This window comes from Varroa destructor, unplaced genomic scaffold (genome assembly GCF_002443255.2).
Source record: "Varroa destructor unplaced genomic scaffold, Vdes_3.0 BEIS01000001.1, whole genome shotgun sequence".
NCBI classification, from domain to species: domain Eukaryota; kingdom Metazoa; phylum Arthropoda; class Arachnida; order Mesostigmata; family Varroidae; genus Varroa; species Varroa destructor.
This window is the reverse complement of record NW_019211454.1, coordinates 33,889,011-33,897,813: the sequence shown is the minus strand read 5'-3', so window position 1 is coordinate 33,897,813 and position 8,803 is coordinate 33,889,011. Positions and strand designations below refer to the sequence as shown.

Here is an 8,803-nt window from a genome sequence, read left to right as displayed (position 1 = left end):
TATATATATATATATATATATATATATATATATATATATATATATATATATATACGGATGATCATTAAATCGGCTTATTTTGTAACTAGATTATTTTCATTTGTTAAAAGTTATTCGAAGGTTAAAATATGTTTGTTCGTATATTCTATGTACTGCTTAATACCTTTGGTAGTTGATTCGGGCGAAGATTTCTCTCTCTTCTGCGCATTACTAGCAATAGTAAGGTAATTAACTAATTCAAGCCCTTGGCCACTTAATGTCTAACAATGAGTTTGTAGCGCGCTGTTTTTATCCACACTAGCTACTGGAATAGAATAGATATTTAGTTTTCCTGTATCCACTTTCTCACTAATGACACCCATTGCCCCCTCCCTCCCTCCGCATAGCAACAAGAACAACACACCACCTGCCACAGCAGCGAAGATCAATGCCAACTAACAACAGCCATACAGAAGGACGTTAACAGGAATCGTCTTATGGGGACGACTATAGGTATTCTTGAGGATGCGTCGTTGAAGCCGCTGCATGGTCGGACTTACGGCTGATGGCGTTGTCGCAGTCGAAGTAGAGTGGTAATGATGACATACGCCATGGTGCTTCTGAGCATGTCGCCCGCCATCGAAAACTCACTTGCTTTGAATGTGGCTAGGATGAAGATCAAATGCATAGAGACGCCTTCGAGCGACCAAAAGATACTGCCTATAGGGGGTACGTTTCGAAAATGATCGACCCATTGATGGGGTAGCTATGCTTGTCAATTAATCTTTTGTCGCATCAAATATGTTTCAGTCCATCTCCGTCAACGAGCTATTTTTCTGGCTTGACGCCTGTGAGGTTCATTGTGGAGGGGCATTTTCGATTAGCGGTTACGGCCGAATAGGGAAACGCCAGAACAACGGCTATTGTCTGAGCGCGACTAGGTATTATCTCGCACTGCTTATCTCGATCGCTTTTGTTGATAGTGACCGCTGCCCGACCGCTGTGGAAGTGAGGCTCATTAACCACGAATGGCTGACTGAGGTTCGAAAGAGAGGGTGAAAGCTACAAAGGATACGAGACGAAAACCTCTGCGGGTCAAACGGCCCATATATGCAAAACAAATTAAACTGGCGCAACTTCAGATCAGATCGAAAGGCCAAACACAATAGATATTGTCCGCATTTTTCCGAAGAAAACTTTTTGCCCGCTTTTTGTAAGAGCAGGTAGCTTCATTATAAGGGGTACTGATGTCCACTGCACTGCAAGAAGAGGAAAGAACCAGTTTTATAAAAAGCAGCTGTGATAGATATTCATCTTTCCCTACCAGTTAAGTGTGATCAGCGGCTAAAGAAAAATCATTGTGAACTGCAAAATGGCTGCATGTGTTGAATATCCGTTGTCTCATGCCCACGCTGCTCCAGCCCGAAAGCTATAACCCAATAATAAATTCTAAGCTACACCTAGTATTTTGGTAACATCTGGGCGACTGCTGCCCAGCTGTTTAGCTGTAACAAATATAGTATCTTACCGTACGTATATAGATGTTACGTTAGCAGAAGTGTAATGCAACCGAAAACAGAAAATTGTTCGAGCTATGACTAACATGTGCAAATGTATACAATTTAGATAGCGTATGTTCTGCCTGCGAACGTTGCCGTATTTCTAACTGGCGGTATTGTCTCACACGATTTGCAAGCTATATGAAACGTCAGGGTCAGATCGGGAGGCTTGCATGCTACACGATACGGAATCAATTGTCTAGAACTAAAAATAGCTATTTTATATCCCTATGCGTATAAATTCAATACTCCGACAATTTTATAAAGAGCAGTTAATGAATACATTCTTTGGCAATGGCCATTGTGGAAGTAAGAGGTCATATGTGTTCATTGTGACCAGAATGATCACATGTAGTTCAGGCATTACTATGTTTCTTTTTATTTTGTCGTTACTAAGGGTATATAGATTGTGTATGTCCTGTCTCATCCTTTTTCGTTAGAACGAACTATTTCTTCAACTATTATTCGGACGTTAAGTATATAATGATCCATTATGATTACCACAGATGACGGTATGAAATTCCTGGTATTAAAACATTGTCTTGAATACAATATCTAAGGAGCGGGCGGGCGGGCGGGCGGCCGTTCATTCGCGCACCGTACGATCGTTCTGCTTCCATAATGCAGTAACTAGGTAGCTAACAATAGTAGGTTAACACGCCGATAATCTCGACTCAGAAACGAAACAATCTTGGTATAAATGATGGCGTTCCGTCAACACAGATCGACTTGGCAACACCGAGAGGCTCCGACAAACTGCTCAGCAACAGCGCAGATCTTTTGGGTTATAGGTACTGAAGCCGGCTGCCGTGCAGCAATAGATCTAGACGATAAGAGCACCTACGAAACTAAACGCTTAATATACGGCAGTGAGTACATGGAACCTGTCCCCTGTTAGAAACTAGTGGAGCAGATGGATGTATCCATCGTGAACCGGTTTACAGGTATGTCAGTTTACATAAGGCAAAGAATCCTGGAATCAAGTTTGTGTCTCGAAAAAACTTCCACCCCTCAATATATCTGGGTTTTTCCAGTCCTATCGATAGGATACAGGTTGCAGCGCTTAAAATCAAACTATTTGTATATGAAACAAATGTAACTGGTCGAGGGTCGTATTGATCTGTTTCATAAACATGTTACCTGTACGAATATCTGCCTACTTAACTCTAAGTGTTACTTATCTACTTTCGAAGAGTTTTATTCTCGTCGTATTTTCTGTCGAGCTGTTCATTTATGAAGACGCGCTCGATTTGCGCCGCCTTGCGCTTGAGGACCCCCTAAAGGTCTCTACAGTAGCTTTTTATCTTACTTGTTCTCACATGCTTCTATCAGTTAACATTTATTAAACACCCGTTACTGTTATTAACATCCATCATTATTATTGCTACATCGCCACCATACCATGTAAAAAGAAACAATCTACTCGTCTTGATAAGCAAGCCCCGCTGTGAATTTTCTGTGAATCTTCAGCTACAGAGTTGCTGCATAGTTTGGGCTTTCTGCCGTCGTTTCCGTCTTCGTCACTGCGGAAAAAAAACTAGATTCTACCAGAAACTACGCCTAACGGTAGATCTCCTTATCATCGTGTCTTGTATTTGAGTGTGTTACTGAGCGACTGCTGCTATTACTGCGCTGTGACACGCTTAATTATACTGAGCTGGCATATGTATTTGATGCCGATTCGCCGGTAAACGCAGAAAGGACTCCCTATACCGGCGCTAAGGCAGAAAGGACCGAAATTGCACCAAAACAACCGCAGGCTATTGAATCAAATACTGAACGCACTGCCAGCTACGATGACAATGACGCATTTTACGCAGTAAACAAGCTCCTGCAACTAGCAAACTGACCGGGTAACTATGCCGCTACCACTCGTAGGACTATAGGTCAGAGGGTAAACAGGAGTCTATGGGCACCGATTACCACTTTATGCTAGTATGCGCATACCGGGCTTACGTCGGTATCGGCGTCACGAGTGATGGAGAGGACTAATCGAACAAAACGCAAGCAGAACTGCTTCTGCCGCAGTCAATGCTGGCCATGCTGCCGCTGTTTTTATCCCATCATTCACAGTTACATAGTTGCAGTGTAAAACTAATAGTACAAACAACTCATTTGTATATATATACCGTGAGGCCGAACTATAACAGTTTGGTCGCTTTCGAGGAGCAGAAACACAGTACCATATCGCCTTTCGGTCGAGTTGGCCACGTGTCGGCAGCCTGCGACGGTAATCGCCGACAAAAGCGCAATAGTATTTCCCCTTTTCGTTCTTGCTCGCTTTTGCAATCCCTTTATGTGTTCCTGTTGGTGACAACGACAAAACAGGCAGCAAAATAAAGAAAGGCTAAGGCAAAAACGACAATCACAAACTGTTGTCAACGTTACGTGAAGGTGCTATTGAAGTCGCTGATGGCATTGTAGCAGCAGCAGCCCAGACAGTTGGGAACATCTTTGCCTTGTCATGTGGACCAACGGTACGGAACACTTTTCTCCACGGTTGAGTCGCTTACTGCACGGCTTCTGTGCGCCGGTTGTAGGCACCCGATTATCTTCTGTCTCGTCCGACTCGTTTAGCGGAAACGAGTGGTTGAGGAGCGCGAACGTCACGGCTGCTACTTCTGCTATGATTATTATCCTTTTTATTCGTTGTTTCTTCGTGCGCGCTGCATCCACATACAACTTCATTTTCTTCCGTCAGCCTTGTGTGCTGGTTGGTCTTAGCATCACTGCCAGAGGCCTAGTGGTAAACGGCTGTACCAAGGGTTAGAGCGCTCTCTGGAGGGAGAGTTAGTAGCTGTCCAGCAACCACGAAAACCGTTTTGGAACTGCTAGACGCTTCTGCTATTGTTGTTCCACTAAGTACAATCCCAGCTTGCGGGTTTGAACAGCAATAGATGCTGTTACCGCAACGGCTGTTCCCATTTGCTGAGTAGGTGACGCTACTGCCTAAACAGGGTTTCGTTCTAAGTGTAACATGTACTATACACGTAAATATTCATAGTAACACCAGATTCGTTGTGGAACGAACGTACAAGAAAGTCGTATGTAAGTTGTTTAAACAATGCATGTAGTTGCCAACCTGTTACATTTGATCCATTGGATGACATTTGTTAGCGGCAAGTCGTTCAACAATTCTTGTAAATACGGTACTATCTATATTGCCATACGCATATAGGTATCATAGCGCTTATCGTAGTGCGTTCGAGACAGAAATTAGCTTCCACAAGATTACAGGTTTAGTACAGATATCATACTATATGCTTGGACGTATGATCAATGTTATATGGGTGTTCTGGCCCTAGGCCACTGGAATCAAGCTAACTAAAATCTTTCACCTGTCATAGCCAGACGGCAGGAGTGCGACGAATTCTAGGGGTATGTGCGTCACCCCTGAAGTTCAACTTTCTGCATTCGTAATTTTATAATCGTTGCCACAGTGTAAACTAACTTTGACGCCTTGGTTTATCATCCTATTAAGAAAATTGCTATAATCCAAATGACAAATATTTAAACGCCTATTCGCACTCCCTTCCCAAACTGGGCGCATTTAAAGTTGGTCCATTGTGGCATAATGTGGAGACTGTAATGAAATACGAATTGGCTTTTCGTTGTTGTAGCGGATGTAGTAGTAGCGGATTTGTTGTCTTGTCAAGGGTTTGTACGTCCTTACGCTCCTCTGACTATGGCGTTATCTCTGGAACGACTGATAGCAGAGACCTATCAGGCGAGGCGCGCATTACAGTAGCCTATTCATCCTCGACCTGCATTTAAAGGTCTATTCGGCCTAATGATAAAAGGTTGCTTAGTAGAAAGTCAGCTTAAGCAGCTCAAATACAGAAATAGCCAGGCACCTACAAGGAGCAGACGTACGCACAAGCGCCGTGACAGATGCTCTAATTGTCACTACGAATGATGCCGTCGGCGTAATTGCTGCCATCGTTATCGCCCAACGTTTGCGCAAGGCACTGCAAGCTCGTTGTTGCTGTTACCGTTGCCGTGCAGGTAAAGTGTATGCTGGTGGACGCATGCGGGTCGTCGTCAAGCAATGAGCGAGCCAGCGAGACATGCGCCCAGGGCTGTCGGCCTGGTCGCTTGCTCACGGTACGCCTGCGGCTCGTAAATTTCTGCTACAACTTGTTTGCTCTATGTACTTTCTGGCCTGTCTCCCGGCTAGGTTCGGCAGCGTTACCAGCCGCTGCCGAAGTAGCAAGGGTTCTAGGGTGGAGCTGCGAGATGTCCTGATACGAAATATAGCGGGGACGAAGGAAGGTAGAAGCAGCAATGGAGCTGTTTGCAGTAAAGTTTTCGCCGTGGGCTGCGTTTTCGTTGTCTGCGCTGTAAGCCCTGCCACTTCTAGCACCGCTACTGTTCTTGTAAACACGCAGACTTCGTATGTTCGAGATGGCGGCAATACTGCTGCTGGTAATAATGTGCGGTGGATAAGCTGGAAAACAGACTCGTCCTTGGCAAGCGCCGGTGTTGGGAGTAAAAGGGCTAGTAACCTAAAGCCTTGGATTGGCTGAAGCGTTGGGCAAGCAAGAAAGCCACAACAACGGAAACAACGATGACAAGCTCTAAGAGATATGACAGGGGTTTGGACGAGGGTTAAGGGCCTCAGGGGTAGAAAGTTACATACGAAGAAGCCGACAGCATGTCAAAGCTTAAAGGACCCTGGATTGGCTTTTTCGCACCCTGTTTGGCTATCAGTTCTGTCTGTCACCCACCCTAAACACTCCAATCCGTCGCAACTGGAGAGGCCAAGCAGAAACTGCTGTTGAACAAGACGAAGGAAGCTAACGCAGTTTGGCGTATTCGCTGCCGCTGGCTAAAAAGTGTCGCGTTCACGAGGAGACGGGCGACCGTCCTAGCTTTAAGGTGCGTCAGAGAAGCAGCGGGAGCGTCTCTGATAGCAGGTAGCAGTGGCAGACGCAGCGATGTCATCTCCTTCGTCCTCAATAATGTGTTTTCCCTTTTGCCTTTTTCAAGCTAGATTGCTGAGCGCGTGCTGGCCGCCGGATGCCCGCCAAGCCGTACCACCAAGGAGACGTGACGGCGGGCGCGAATGGCGTACAGGGCAAGAGGTTAAGGGCGCTGCGAAATGAAGCGGAAAAGATTATGTTTCGGGTCTCTCGGGTTATGAAACGGCAACGCTATTCTCACGATTGATTGCTGCTGCTGATGATGATGGCGAAGGTTATTAAAAATCAGCATGAGAGTGACGTTGCCGGTCGCGCGTTGTTGTCTCGTTCGTTGCTTTCCCGCTACTCATTATGAGAAGTGTTCGCTGATTTTCTCTCTCCGTCTTTGCTAGCAGCTCAGCACTCGGCATTATGTGTGGCTTTGATTCCTCGTGGCATCCTTGTAACCTGAACTGAATCCTGACGTTCACGACGTCGATGGAAGGTTAGGTAGAATCAGCAGGCAAAAATGCACAGCTGAACAATGGCCAGCATAAACGAGTAGAGAGCTGAGGCTAGAACTGTCTGCGTCATACGCGTAGGACGTCGTGTGCCTATCAATCTTAGGCTGTTATGCCGCCTCGATTTGCTTATGCAAATCAAAAGATCTTTCCTACCAGGCAGAGCACCCGTAACTCGAAAACATACATTCTGCCAGCTCGCGCTGTCTACACGCGTAAGTCAAATACGTTTTCGTTTGCTCACCGCACGTCACCAAAGGCCCGTGCGCTTCGAACATATCAGTCTATCGAGGCATATTTTAGCTATAAGCAAATGTTTGTTCAAGCTTCAAGCTTAACGTTCAGTTATTGTGAAAAAAAAAAAGAAATGTTTGTTCTGTTTTAATTTCATCTTGTCTGTTCGTCCACTATGGCGACTTTTCATTCAATCCAAACTAGTCGGCAACAACCAAAACAAATAAAATAGTAGCTGAAAATAATGGCGTGTGTAGGAGGTCTCTGTGGGGAAGGAAACTATCAGAAGGTCTTCAGGGTCCGGTGAAAATGGCCCACCTGTCGTGTGGTCTATCAGCAGATATACGGCCATATCATGTTTGTATTTAGAAATCGCTAAACTTTAGGAAATAATGCCGCTTGCCGAAACTTCACTATTTACAGCCACGCCATAATTGTGCCTCATGGCTTGTACTAGTGCAAGAAGTATGGCTGTTTTGGTAAAACGCCAGTGAATAGCCAATTGGCGAAAAAGATGATAGTGCGCTAACGTTTCCCTTTTATGTCCAAGTTTTCGACTCTTCTTAGTACGAGTTAAGACTATTGTTGAACTTAACAGCAGTTCATTTGTTTTAGTTATGCATTCACCGTTAACTATGCTGGCCCACCGAAGAAGAGTACCTCCGCGTTTTCTCCTCGCAGTGGCTGTAACCGGCCCACCAGCCAACTGACTAGTGGCCCACATTAACCCACGACGAAATCGTCATCGGAATCTTTGAGAGGAGCATTCTGGTAGGAGCAATCGGCCTCCAGCTGCTTAACTTAACAACGATTCGACGAGCGCTTTTACATGAGCTTTCAAACATTATGCGCTGTTGCCTTTGCTAGTGGCGTGCATAGTTCATCGATAGTTATTAGTGACAGGTATCCCAGGTTCGCTAGCTGGACCCTTAACGCGAAAGGCTAGCTCATCTATCGTCTTCATGCAACCCTGCTGTAGTCAGTCACTGTAGTTATTGTATTAGTAGTAGGAGAACGGTCGAACAGGACTACGGACAAAAAAAATTCCACCCGTCGTGTCGAAGTAGAAGAGAGCTCCTTCGTCGCCCACGTTAAAATAGAAACGATTCTTACCCTTTATCGGCATAGGAGTGTATGAATTTCTCACGGGCGCTATTTCCCGACATTTAATTTATCATATTGAATTTAACATTTCTCCTTGTGCCCATATTCAAGATGACAGTGCCAAGTAGTTCAGCGCATCTTAGGGCTAACTTCAGAGTCTGGCCGATCGTACAAGCAGAAAAGCATCCATAAGGGGGAGTAAAAAATGTTCTACCAGAGCATCCGTCCCAGCCACAACTTCTGGTATAACATGAAGACCTAAGTTGTTATATCTATGTGCAATATGTTCCTCATCGTAGTCTCAATTTTGTTGCAGATTTCGACAGAGTGCTTATTGCAAACAAAGTGTGGATGGTGCTGGTTATCAACGAAGATTTGTAGCGAATAGTTAACAAATGGCCGATTTTACAATGTCACTAGTGCGAAAGCGTCTTGAAACGTTGACATTTACCCTGCGTAAATGTACCCTGCTCCAGAGACTTTTTAGACGTTTGAATCGCATCAT

At 45.0% G+C, this 8,803-nt stretch overlaps 1 protein-coding gene and 1 long non-coding RNA gene across 2 annotated transcripts in view; one reads left to right on the top strand and one right to left on the bottom strand.

Moving 5' to 3' along the window:
• LOC111255317 (uncharacterized) overlaps positions 1-286 on the bottom strand; it is a 40,703-nt gene extending 40,417 nt beyond the window's left edge. The window contains exon 1 of the long non-coding RNA XR_002675425.2: positions 164-286. This is a non-coding gene — a long non-coding RNA (uncharacterized LOC111255317). The remainder of the gene's footprint in view (positions 1-163) is intronic.
• The window catches only part of LOC111255315 (uncharacterized), a 138,409-nt gene that overhangs the window by 43,463 nt on the left and 86,143 nt on the right, over positions 1-8,803 (top strand). The gene's annotated exons all lie outside the window — the stretch shown is intronic.